This window comes from Maniola hyperantus, chromosome 13 (genome assembly GCF_902806685.2).
Source record: "Maniola hyperantus chromosome 13, iAphHyp1.2, whole genome shotgun sequence".
NCBI lineage: Eukaryota > Metazoa > Arthropoda > Insecta > Lepidoptera > Nymphalidae > Maniola > Maniola hyperantus.
Genome location: NC_048548.1, coordinates 12,015,909 through 12,029,136, shown reverse-complemented (window position 1 = coordinate 12,029,136; position 13,228 = coordinate 12,015,909). Strand labels below are relative to the sequence as shown.

General features: G+C 39.4%; 1 protein-coding gene across 1 annotated transcript in view; it reads right to left on the bottom strand.

The window, feature by feature from the left end:
- Myo10A (Myosin 10A) overlaps positions 1-13,228 on the bottom strand; it is a 124,932-nt gene that overhangs the window by 101,344 nt on the left and 10,360 nt on the right. The gene's annotated exons all lie outside the window — the stretch shown is intronic.

The window sequence follows — 13,228 nt, the reverse complement described above, 5'->3', positions numbered from 1 at the left end:
TGCCTTAATAATAATATATAGATAAAGATATACACAGGTACATATATAATACATAATATATATACATATATTAATATATAATATAGTGATAGATGAATAATAAATATACAACAATAATATTATGAGTAATATTGATGTTTTAATTGTAGGATAATATATTTAATAATGTGTAATTACATAGAAGGGTTCTGACAGTTTAGATAGTGTTTATATACACGAGTCTTGAAAACGTTAAGAGACGGAGCTTGTCGTACCTGCTGAGGAAGGGCGTTCCATAGCCTGATTGCTGTAACAGTAAAGGAATCTGAATATAGCGCCGAGTTGTGTTTCGGGTAAGCAAGAATATCTATATTTGAGGAACGCTGAACGCGACCTAAGGAGCCAAAGGGTTTAAAACGTTCTTTCAGGTATATAGGAGAGCATGGGTCATTGAGAATGCCATAGAGACAGGCAAGAACGTGCGCATTCCGGCGATACCGAATATTGAGCCACCCTAGTTCGGAACGGAATTTTGAGATGTGATCGAACTTACGCAAACCAAATATATACCGAATGCATAGATTGAGTAGACGATCGAGTTTGTTCAGTAGCTCTTCTGTAAGGTCAGTGTAGCAAATGTCCGCATAATCTATAAGGGGGAGCAACAGAGAGTTAACAAGCACAAGTTTTGCCTTTGGGGGCAACATATTCTGCATCCGTTTAAGTGCGTGCATAGAAGCAAAAACCTTCCGACTAATTTCCCCAACGTGAAAAGACCAGGAGAGACCTTGCGAGATATAAAGCCCTAAGTTTTTGACCTGAGTGGTGTATGGTAGATTTAAGTTGTTAAAGATGACAGGAGGAAGTGAATTTAAGTCCAGTTTTGAAACTTGCCTAGGTCTACCAATTAACATAACCTGTGTTTTAGAGGGATTCACGAGGAGACCATGGTTTTCGGTCCAGATACGGATCGCCTCTAGATCTCTATTGAGTTTCAGAATGGAGTCTAGCGCATTTTCAGCATTGAATGAAATGTACAGCTGTAAGTCATCTGCATACAGGTGATAGGAGCTGAAATTTAAGATGGAGACTAATGTGTTGATGAATACTGAAAAAAGTAAAGGAGAGAGCACTCCGCCTTGGGGAACACCCATACTAGTGTCAGCCCATTCAGATGTAGCCTCCTCAGTACGAATACACTGCTTACGACCCCGAAGATATGAGAGAAACCATTCGCCTACAACCTGAGAGATATTGAAAGAGCGTAGTATTGCTAGTAATATGTCATGATCCACACAGTTGAAGGCATTGCTGAAATCTAAGAGTGTTATTAACGTAACTTGTGATTGATCCATAGCGTATCGGATGTCATCGGTGATTTTTATGAGCGCCGTACATGTACTGTGAGAGGGTCGAAAGCCTGATTGAAGAGGACTTAATAATGAATTATTGTTAAGAAAATTAGAGAATTGATGGTGTACGATACGTTCTAAGATCTTTGAAAGGAAAGGCAGTATTGAAATCGGTCTAAAGTGTGTTACGTCAGTTGGATCGGATTTTTTCGGTATGGGGATAATGTGTCCCTTTTTCCACAACGTTGGAAATACCCCCGAACTCAGGGAAAAGTTTAAAATGTGTGTGATGAAAGGTAAAACAATGTCAAGAACCAGTAAGATCATTTCCCGACCGATTTGGTCACTGCCAACAGCTTTGCTTGTGGCGGATGCAATGAGTTTCTTAACCTCATAGTCAGAGGTGGCTTCAAATTGAAATGAAGAATGGCCAGGCAGTGGTAGGGCAGAAATTTTGCTTATAGTAGATGCTTTTGTAACGGAATCCAACTGAAATGGTGGGGTGCTGAAATGTGTATTTAGTGTGTTAACGTCAAAATCGCTAGCAAGCTTTAAAAAAAATTATTCTTAAAAAATTGCATCGTATCCTAAGTTTAACCGAAGGACGTATAGTACCTACGCGACAGGTCTAAATGGCAATCGGGAAGGGAACGCCCCGCACACTCGCACAGCACAATATTTGTGTTAGTTCCTTGCGAAAACAGAAATTTAAGGTATGATTCCGAACCACGCTGCACGCAGCAGCGCTGCCGCAGTAGTGCTGTCACCAGCTGTCACAGTCCTGTCGCGGCACTACTGGTCCCCATACAATCTCTATAAGCTTATATGACATTACATTCCGAGCTAGGCAGCAATGTCGCGGCAGCAATGTAGCGGAACATTGCTGCCTAGCTCGGAATGTAATCTGCTGCGTGCAGCGTGGTTCGGAATCATACCTTTAAAGTTGACGAAGTCGTGTACAACTGCTAGTATAGGTACCTACAGATATGTAGGTACAATTACAGAATATATATGATGTACAGTAATTTAAACATTTTTTTTAAACAGATATAGCGAGCAAACGAGCAGGCGGGTCACCTGATGTTAAGTGATTACCGCCGCCCATGAACATTTGCAGCACCAGAGGAGCCGCCGATGCGTTGCCGGCCTTTAAGGAATTTGTTGGTCCGCCCCTTGAATAACCCCATGTTATAATCTAGTGGGAACACCGCCGATGGGGAACATAAATAAAAAGTGTTTTAAAATTAAATACAAACAATAAAACAATCGATTAACCACAGTTAACATTAACAAGGTTACTTTTACAAGTGTTGTCATAAACATAACTCAAGGTTTAATATTTTCGACGAACGAATATTTAAGTTAACCTCTACTGTTTTTTGTAAAATCATGTTCACACACTAGCCTCTGACCGTGTCCTATTAAGCTCAGGTAACTATTGTTTTCAGCAATGCTAACTGGTTTACTTAAGTGTTACGCTGTGGTACTTAGCCTCGAAATTAGAGATTTCTGACAGACATATTCAATTAACTGAAAGTAATCTACGGTATAAGCCGCCTGCGTAGCTAGTTAATTCTTCACATCAAATCCAACTCCAATCCAATCCAATCCATCAGCCTGTTTGCGTCCACTGCTGGACATAGGCCTTTCCAAGAGCACGCCACCAAACACGGTCCTTAGCCTTCCTCATCCACCCGCTCCCCACCACCTTAATCGGAAATAGCAGGAATGCCGGGAATTGGAGGCCTTTGTCTGTTGGCGCTACTCATTAGAAGTAATGCCCATACTGACCACGCTGGGCAGGCGGGTTGGTCAGCGCAGGGCTGTAGGCCATTTCGCACCAGTGACGCTGCTGCCCGTCTCTGGTCTGTGTTATTTAAAGCCAAGCCATTTGGAATGGTTATCCCGCCATTCTTCGGTCGTCATATCCTCGTTCGCTGATTCGCAGGGGGCACCGCGTGCAGGTGAGGTTGACATTTGGGGTGCTAAGATGTTACTGCACCCCCTTACCCCCCTCAAATCCAATTATAATATGGGTTAAATCGAACTTCGAAGTCAATAATGTCCCAGGCAACTGCCTGAACTAAAAATCACGCAGATCTCTCAATTGATGAATGATATAAATTTAAGTTACAAAATTATTATAAACTAGCTGTTACTTTCGTCTTCATTCGCGCTTAATGTATATGATTATTATGAATCATAGATATACATACATCAATACTAATATTATAAATGCAAAAGTGTGTCTGCCTAATAACTTTTCACGGCTCATCCGTTCAACTGATTTTGACGAAATTTGGTACAGAGATAGCTTGCATGCCGGGGAAAGACATAGGCTCATTTTTATCCTGGAAAATTAAATAGGATTTTTGAAAACCTTATTCCACGCGAACGAACTCTCGGGTATCATTTACTAATTAATATAAGAATAGTAAGTAATCGATGATGAAAAATCCAAAAAGGCGAATACACAGACACACGCAGAAAATAACATTTAAAAAAACGGGCTGAATTGAGAACCACCTTTTTTGGAAGTCGGTTAAAAATATTAGGTATGGTTAAAGACTCGTTAGAATGATTGAAATATATCTGCAAAATATTTAGAGATGTATCAAGGTGATATCATACACTTCCTATCGACTATAATGAGCGACAGAAGAAAAACAAAATGTTTTAAATAAGAAGAATTTCTTACGATGTTCCACAAACATGCTTTCAATCAAGCGCGTCGTGTCTACAAAACCTCATTCCGGAAGGACAGTTGCGTTAAGAATACAAAAACGGTGTTATTCTCATTGTTCGCGTCGAAAGTACCTTACTTGCTAAGTTTAAAGTAAGAGTTGACACACGTGTGTAATGTTTGAACACTGGGCCGATTGTATAAATTTCGTCAAAATCGGTTAAATTGTTAGACCGGCCGTGAAATGCTAGCAGACAGACAGACAGACACACTATCGAATTTATAATATTAGTATAGAATGATAAGCGATAAGAATGGCGATAAGGATACCTTTTAAGCTAAAAATTTCAGAGTTGAATTTTGAGAATGAAAATTGAAATCGCTACCTTCCTAACGAGATGGCACAATAAGAAGAAGAAGAGACTCGACGCATCTAGTTATTCCGAAGAAAGTAGAATCCAATCTACTATCATCCAAGAGAAATCCTGCAGACTGCAATGATGATGGGTGAATCCTTGTGTTTCTGGAATTGATGTAACACGACCGTTTCGCGTTTCAATAATAATCCAAGCGCTAGCGCGCAGTACGTTTTTTTCCCGCAAAATCTGTGAACTATATGAAAGCGCGCGCACTGCGGAATTAATTCCGCACCGGGTTTTGATACATTTAAATTCAAATTTACGGTATTTAAAACGCACCGCAACTCACCTCACCGTAGTGCGCGCTAGCTCTAACAGACGTGCTCAGAGTCGCTCAATCGTTACTTAAGATTGAGTTAAACTATATAGACGGAGCTATATCTCTCACATAAATCTGTCTTGTTTTAACTCTATCTTAAGTAACGATTAGCGACTCTGAGTGCGGCGGTAAGAGCACACGAGTAGGTATATAGACCAGAGGGGAAGCTTCATACTAGCGGCTGGCTGTAGGTTCACTCACTCTAGCGCAGCTCACGCACATCACGACGTGTCACGGACGCTCCGTTTGCCGCCAAACTGGGCGCACGGAGCGTCCGTGGCACGTCGTAGTGTGCGAGAGCTAGTGTGAAGCTTCCCCTCTGGTCTATAATATCTACTCGTGTGGTAAGAGTCATATTTCCGGTATTGTCAATTAATTTATTCAAAAAGTTGACAACCCTACAGTAATCGTCAAACGAGGTACATTTCTATATATTCCGCGAACTGAGACTCGTATGTGCCAAGAAAGAAAGTTGTTTGTCGCGCCCTCCATCCTCATTCACTACAGTCTACACTACTGACTACACATTACAATTCATAGGAAATAGGTACCTACCTACTTGCCGTACGGAACTGAATACAAGTGTAACTTTAACAACATAAGTATATGTATACTAGATGATGCCCGCGACTTCGTACGCGTGGATTTAGGTTTTCGAAAATCCCGTGGGAACTATTTGATTTTCCGGGATAAAACGTCTATGTCCTTCCCTGGGATGCAAGCTATCTCTGTACCAAATTTCGTCAAAATCGGTTGAACGGATGGGCCGTGAAAAGCTAGCAGACAGACAGACACACTTTCGCATTTATAATATTAGTATGGAAGTATGGATGTAACTCATATGATGAAAAGCGTATTAAAAGACAAGCTTATGCTCGCGGCTTCATCCGCTTGGACTACACAAATTTCAAACCACTATTTCACCCCCTTAGGGATTGAGTTTTCAAAAATCCTTTCTTGCGGATGACTACGTCATAATAGCCATCTGCAGGCCAAATTTCAACCCGATCCGTCCCGTAGTTTGAGCTGTGCGTTGATAGATCATTCAGTCAGTCATCATCTTTTCCTTTTATATAGATTGATTTATTTTTACGCCTTACGATGGCATTATATATGTATTTAAAGTTATATAAAACTAGCTGATGCCCGCGACTTCGTACGCGTGGATTTAGGTTTTTAAAAATCCTGTGGGAACTCATAAATTTTCCGGGATAAAAAGTAGTCTATGTCCTTCCCCGGGTTGCAAGCTACCTCTGTACTTAATTTCGTCAAAATCGGTTGAACGGTTAAGCCGTGAAAAGCTAGCAGACACAGACAGACACACTTTCGCATTTATAATATTAGTATGGATTGATTTTTCCGGTGGTTTTCTTAGTGTACCTAATGTATTCTTACACATAGCATAAAGCATTGTACTGTATGAACAGATTTTGAAAGATATGGTGCAGAAAGAGTAGAGTTAAGGTATAGGAAGTTACTTCTTGTCTTGTTTAATTATATTTTATCATATTATTTCATTAAATATTATATGTAACGGGAGTTTTACGGAATGAAAATTATAATTGAGCATCCATGAATTTAACACTTGTTTTAGTGTCTCTTACAGCCGCACTCAGAGTCGCTTAATCGTTACTTAAGGCATTAATTAAGGAATGCCTTAAGTAACGATTAAGCGACTCTGAGTGCGGCTGTCAGAAATGTTCCACTTAAGTATTACTTAACTAATTAATTCGTTAGCGACACCTCTGTTACATTTTGACCTATGTCATTTTTTTTTACTAATACTTATTATGTAAGGATATGTAGCATGAAAATATTATTAAATGGGCATATAAAATAATGAGGCACAAAAATAATTGGATTCATAAAATCTTAACTTAACTTAATATTATAAATGCGAAAGTGTGTCTGTCTGTCTGTCTGCTAGCTTTTCACGGCTCAACCGTTCAACCGATTTTGATGAAATTTAGTACAGAGGTAGCTTATATCCCGGGGAAGGACATAGGCTACTTTTTATCCCGGAAAATTAAAGAGTTCCCATGGGATTTAAAAAAACCTAAATCTACGCGGACGAAGCCGCGGGCATCATCTAGTAATTTGTAAATTTATTATATTTACTTGAACTTTAAGTTCGAATTAAACTTAAAAGGTTAAGTTTTTTAATTAACGCCTTTCATATCGAATTAATGCGTGATATAAGATAAACAATCTTTTTATCTAAAGGAGGAGATGAGAATATCTGCGCGCATGTTTTATGGGCAAATCGAGAAACAACTTTTTTTTTTAATTTTTCACCGTTTTCTTCCGATAAATTACAATATCGCGTGCACATTCTGATTTACTGCTTTCATTCGATCACACTACACAGATTTATAATAGATACCTACCAGTCGTGTCTGTGCCAAACTCTTCACAAAGTTCAATCTGAAGTTGTAACATCGAGATTTGCGCAGGTCATAGACTAAGAACTACTAACTACACAAGGCCGGCTGAAATTGGGTTTTAGGGCTCCGTACCCAAATGGCCAAACGGGACACAATTATTAAGACTGCTGTCCGTCCGTCTGTCTGTCCGTCTGTCTCATGAACCGTGATAGTTTGACAGTTGAAATTGTTGAGACAGCCTCTCTGAATAAAACTCCATCTGTCTATTGTCTTCCATATTGTTACAATCTCTTTACAGAGAGTGAGAGAGTGACTTTTTAAAGAGTGAGTTGGACTGGACCCGTCGTCGTCGTAGAACCGCATTGCTATCGCGTGCCATGTGTGTTGGAGGCTAGAGCCTCACGAGAGAAAAATCTTACCACTCGTCACCTAGACGCTAATTTGTCTAGCGACTAGATAGAAACGCTTTATTACGCTATTCTTTACAGATACATGTAATGTGTTTCTTAATGTTATATTATAGCTATTATAATTTTATAAAAGGTAGACAGAACTACTCAGAGTAGAAAATGGCAGATGTTCTCGCACTTTCTATTCAGTCGTTAGTGTGTAACTTTTTCTATTATATTGTAACGACTTATTACGTAGTTCACTTTGTCAGTAAAAGTATGGAGTCTGATCTTTGTATTGTCGTTATGTAATCGAAGCTTAAGGAACCTGTAATTAATGGTGAGCAGTAATAGAGACTGATATTCTTAAGCCCAAACTAAGACCTCGCGGTATCCCACAATTCCACTATCCCATAAAGCACCATCTAATAACATTATTTTGAAGTTATGTTAAAAATACTGATGCCCATTAAAAATGAAATAATTTCGTTTCTTTATAATATTTATCTAATTTTAGCATTTGTTGTTCAAGTACAGGGTATAACTGAAATTATACACAAGTTTCAATTTCTAATATGTAGCCGTTTATGACATATAGCGACGAATTCAATCTTCAATTTCAAGCCTTTCATTTCGTATGAGAGCCCCCCTGAAGTAAAACTTTTTATATTTTTAATGCAATATTCGTTAATGTAGCTCGGGTGCTTTTATACAGGACCCAGATACCTATACATATGTAGGAATTAGTATATAGAGTCACTGATTACAATTTATTATTATAATTTTAGGAACCGACAATAATGTGGCTAATTCCTTTGTACACAATCTCTAAACTAAACTAAAATATCACGTCTAAATCTATTGCTATCCCTTTCATAATGTTGCTTGCGGAAAAAGAAAGCACTAGACTTAGACCTGTTAATTTAGTTTAGTTTAGAGATTGTGTACTAGAGAATCGGCCCCAATATCAACACTTTCACGCCTATTTTCACAGCTCAGGCGTATCGTTCACAAAAACCAGACAAGTTGCGAGTCAGATTCGCACACGAAGGGTTCCATACCATCGTACAAGAAATAACACTTTTTAATGTTTTTGTGACGTAACACAAATTCAGTTTTCAGATTTTTCCCTTTACTTGTGCTATAAGACATTGCTACCTGCCAAATTTCATGATTCTAGGTCAACGGGACCTAGAATCGCCATAGGTTTTTATTTCCTTGAAGGATCTTGACTGTTGAGTCTTGACAGACAGATAGACAACGATGTGATCCTATAAGAGTTTCTTTTTTCCTTTTGCTAAATGCTACGGAATCCTAAAAATGTCACACTTGAAAAAGATAATGAACTAGGCAGATATGATAGACTGCAAAATACCCGCTTTATTTATGGCTGTTTTGCTTTCTACACCGTTTAATTAGTGATAACTTTTACTGCTAGTCTACGTGTTGTCTACGTTCTGAGATTTGACATTAAAACTATTTTTTACTATCACTTTTCATCTCGACTTCGGTTTTTCTAAAAATTTATCATTTTGTTATAAAACCTATAAACGTATTACAATAAAACTTAAAGCTAGCCTTATCTAATCATTATAAAAATCGTGTCCGCGTGGAATGGTGCCAAGAATACTGGCTGCATTTCCGCGCTGGACAGCCAGGCTGATCTGTTGCGCAAAAAATGAGCCAGCCCTTCTGTCACCAGATGAGGCTATTAATCGCGGTGAAATGTCACGTACATTTTTTTGGGATGGGGTTACACGTTGGGGTCTCAACTGCCAACTCCCAAGGTGCTAGAATGACGACCTTGCACCGGAATGGCCAGGATTGGAAAACCGCCCACTAGGTGGATATACCACATCAAACGAGTCACAGGGAGCTGCTGGATTCTTTGGCGCAGCCTCCTATGCACGCACCTCTAACTTTTCGGAGTGTAAGCGTTTAAGTAATTAAATATCACTTGCCTTATCGGTGAAGGAAAATATCGCGAGGAAACCTGCATGCCTGATAGTTCTTCATATGTTTTCAAAAGGTATGACGATTCAAAAGGTCTGCAAATCCGCACTTGGCCAGCGAGGCGAACTATGGCCTAAACCGTTCTCGTTCCGAGAGAGGATCTGTTCTCAGTAGTGTGCCGATGATGGGTTGATCATGATGAAGTAATACGACGTAAAAGTATCCTTAAAATGTATTTTTTTTAAATGGGGGAGGGGGCAACGATATTGCATACATATTATTAGATTGATCAACAAAACAGTGTTATGTGCTTTGCCAAAATTCCTATATAAAAGACTTAAACGAGCTCATCCCACGGGAATTTAGTTTAAATAGGTTCAAACATATTTTTGTAATTACCTTCTCTTATTTTTTACTAGATGATACCCGGGACTTCATCCGCGTGGATTTGGGTTTTTAAAAATCCGTGGGAACTCTTTGATTTTCCTGGATGAAAAGTAGCCTTCAACAGGATCTAAGCTAACTCTGTATCTACCAAATTTCATCAAAATCGGTTAAACTGTTGAGCCGTGAAAAGTTAGCAGACAGACAGACACACTTTCGCATTTTTAATATTATAAGTAGTATGGATAGTTTTCTAACTACATTTTGATGAAGACTACGAGTAGGTAAATAATATCTCGTTTGCCATGTTATACCTATGATTTATCAAACACGCTGTATACTCGTAGACATATATGGACTAGCTTATGCTCGCGACTTCGTTCGCGTGGACTACTCAAATTTTAACCCCCTATTTCACCCGCTTAGATGTTGAATTTTCAAAAATCCTTTCTTAGCGGATGCTTACGTTATAATAGCTATCTGCATGCCAAATTTCAGCCCGATCCGTCCAGTAGTTTGAGCTGTGCGTTGATAGATCAGTCAGTCAGTCAGTCAGTCACCTTTTCCTTTTATATATTTAGATAAACTGACTGGCTGATGGACCACTGGGTCTTTGAGCTTCAGATTTTGAATGTAGATTATTTCGATAAAGGCAATCGTCACACTGAAATAATTTTCAGAAAAACCCGAGAGAAACCGGGCCCCAGGGCGGGTCAATGAGTAAATAAATAAATAAATAAACATCAACATCATTAACATTAAAAAGTTAAAAACCCGTTTTACCAAAATTTCACCTTTCACGTATAATTTCGTTTTCAAAATTACTTACTGCCCTTTTCGATCGAAAGTGGAACAGGTAAACTTTTGATCAGGTGAAACCAAAAACCGGTCAAGCGCGAGTCGGACTCGCACACGAAGGGTTCCGTACCATCGTACATGATAAACCACTTGCTTTTAAATTATTTTTTAATTTGCTTTGCAGTCATTTTAAAATTCATCACCTTGAATTTTTATTATTGGTTCTTAGGTATTGCGGCAATAGAGAAATACTTACATACTCTGTGAAAATTTGAACTCTCTACCTATTCCGCTTCATGAGATACGACGGATGGACTGACGGACAGACGGACGGACAACCCTCCACCTCCCATGGCCCCACCAACCACTCGGTTATATGAGCCGAATCGTGAGAGACAGCGGAGGCTTAGTAATATGCCCGTTGGCACCCTTCGGGTACGGAACCCTAAAAAGGGCATTTAATTTTCAGATTTAGATAGTCTGTCCCCACGAGGTGCAGAATCCGTCTCTGCGATTTGTATAGCTATTCTGCGGCTTGATTGCCGTAGAATGACAACTACAATGTCACGATCGCAATCATCTTTGATTGGTTGATGCTCGCTTACTATTGGCTACAATGTATTGTTGTAACAAGAATCTCATAAGTTCAGCCAATCACAACGATTGCGATTGTAATAATGATTGATGAAGTTTTCCCGCAATTGAGCAGCAGGTAGGTTTTCAGAGTTCAAGAAAACGTATGTACATTACAAACACAAAGCACGGTATCACCGCAGCCACCTTGACCGTTGCTGCGGTCACCTGTTTCGTATCGCTACCCCGACCACTAACCGTGACGCGTAGCACCGCAAGAATCTAATATAGACAACCTGTGTACATGTCCAAAGGAATCTAAATATATAAAAGGAAAAGGTGACTGACTGACTCACTGATTTATCAACGCACAAGCTCAAACTACTGGACGGATCGGGCTGAAATTTAGCATGCAGATAGCTATTATAACGTAGGCATCCGCTAAGGAAGGATTTTTGAAAATTCAAGTCCTAAGGGGGTTAAATAGGGGTTTGAAATTTTGTAGTCCACGCGGACGAAGTCGCGAGCATAAGCTAGTCTAAATATATAAAAGGAAAAGGTGACTGACTGACTGACTGATCTATCAACGCACAAGCTCAAACTACTGGACGGATCGGGCTGAAATTTAGCATGCAGATAGCTATTACAACGTAGGCATCCGCTAAGGAAGGATTTTTGAAAACTCAACCCCTAAGGGGGTGAAATAGGGCTTTGAAATTTGTGTAGTCCACGCGGACGAAGTCGCGAGCATAAGCTAGTTACATTATAAGATTCATACCGGTATATAGACTTCTATAAATCTCTGTGGGCATTATAATGCGCGTGATCGCCATTTTAGTGACGTCAGCACTAGACTGAAGTTTCGAGCTGATGGTACATTTTTATTTCAGCTGACGTCATTTCGATGTTAATGAGACATGGTTCTAGCGCAGTAGCAATTTGCGGGACTTATGGGTGCATTACCGAACCGGTGTGTCTAGACAGCGAGGTGCCTAGACAATTTAATATGCTCCACTCCATGGTTCATAATGAAAACGTAATCAGCGAAAAATCTTGTAATATGACCTGAATAAAGCGGTCTCATTGGGTAGTTTACTTCTACAACTTTAGAGTATCTACTCTTCAAGTATTTTCATTCGTAAAGAAATAAAAATAAACTTTCTCAAATACGATAAACATGCTCTTGTTTGGGTATTGTTAGACTACTGGAGGAATCAGGCTGAATTTTTTATATTTTTTATTATTCAGATACAAGTTAGCCCTTTCACCGCAATCTCACCAGATGAGAAGTGATGATGCAGAGTAAGATGGAAGCGAGCTAACCTGGAAGAGGTACGGCAGTTTTATTAAGCCTTCACACCCCTTTGGTTTCTACACGGCATCGTGCCGGAACCCTAAATCGCTTGGCGGCACGGCTTTGCCGATAGGGTGGTAACTAGTTACTGCCGAAGCTTCCCACCAGATAAAATTTTTGACATTTGGCATGTAGATAGCTATTATGATATAAACATCCACTAAGAAAGGATTTTTAAAAATTCAACCCTAATGGAGTAAAATAGGCGCTTGAAATTTGCGAAGTCAGGGGCATAAGCTAATTAGTTCATCAGTACTCTTATTATAAATGCGACAGTCTGTGTTTGCTGGTTTGTCCTTCAATCACGTCGCAACGGTACAACGGATTGACGTGATTTTTTGCATAGGTATAGATAAGACCTGGAGAGTGACATAGGCTGCTCTTTATCCCGGATAATCTAAGAGTTCCCACGGGATTTTTAAAAACTTAATTCCACGCGGACGAAGTCGCGGGCATCAGCTAGTTATTAATAATAATTGATATCCCTTATCATTTTATGTCGGACTAAAAGTTATCATTCAAATAATGATGCAACTAAGTTAGAATGTTAGCAACAGACACGTAGGAAATTAAAAAAAAAATTACATACTAAGTAGCCTATGCCAAGGCCGGTTACCACTTACCAGTAGATAAATACCTAG